This window comes from Chaetura pelagica, unplaced genomic scaffold, assembly GCF_000747805.2.
Source record: "Chaetura pelagica isolate M959 unplaced genomic scaffold, ChaPel_1.0 scaffold99, whole genome shotgun sequence".
Lineage (NCBI taxonomy): Eukaryota > Metazoa > Chordata > Aves > Apodiformes > Apodidae > Chaetura > Chaetura pelagica.
This window is the reverse complement of record NW_009954539.1, coordinates 194545-195416: the sequence shown is the minus strand read 5'-3', so window position 1 is coordinate 195416 and position 872 is coordinate 194545.

Below are 872 nucleotides of genomic sequence, written 5' to 3'. Positions count from 1 at the left end.
AAAGAAAATAGAAGAAAAAAAGAAAATTAAAAAGGGAGAGGAGGAGAAAAGGGGAGGGGGGAGAGAAGATATAATTTACAATTACTCCAGTTATGCAGGGAAATGTGTAAAGCAGCAACTTAATAGAAAATGAGATATTTTTCTGTCATCAAATCTTTGGGGTGGGATTCAGTCTCTCTCATTCATGCACCTTGTGTGAAGCTCCACAGCCTGTCATTACACAGTGGGTTTGAACAGAGCATTAATGGTCCCTCTCAATCCTAAATCTGGCAATCTAATGTCACACACAACAAACTTCCAGACAAGCCTTTACTAAGGTGGACTCAAAGAAATTCATCACCATGAGGTGATGAGTAAAGCACTGGAATAGGTTGCATAGGGAGGTTTTGGATGCACTGTCCCTAGAGGTGTTCAGTGTCAGGTTGGATGAGGCTTGTGCAGCCTGGTCTAGTGGGAGGTGTCCCTGCTCATAGAAGGGAGGTTGGATCCTGATGATTTTTAAGGTCCTTTCCAACCTTAACCATTCTAGGATTCCATGATTCTATGACATTGTCCTCTCAGGATGAAAAACTCATGAAAGTTGCATAGATGAACAACAAACTTAGTAGACAATGAGAAAGCAATGGAAGTATCTAAGTGACCTTAAATCTACTCTGCATTGCCAAGGTCAAAGAACCATAGGCTTGATTAACCTTGTTTTTCATGGATGCACTAACTGCCTTCCTTAACACCAGCAGATAGGAGCAGTATTTCCACTACTCTCAGTTATCTCTGGCTGCTGAAAACCACAGAGCCCCCACATTAGCTGAACAACAGCAGTTACACAATGAGCAGTTTTACACTCCATCCAGCAAGAGCAAAGCCTTTTTCTC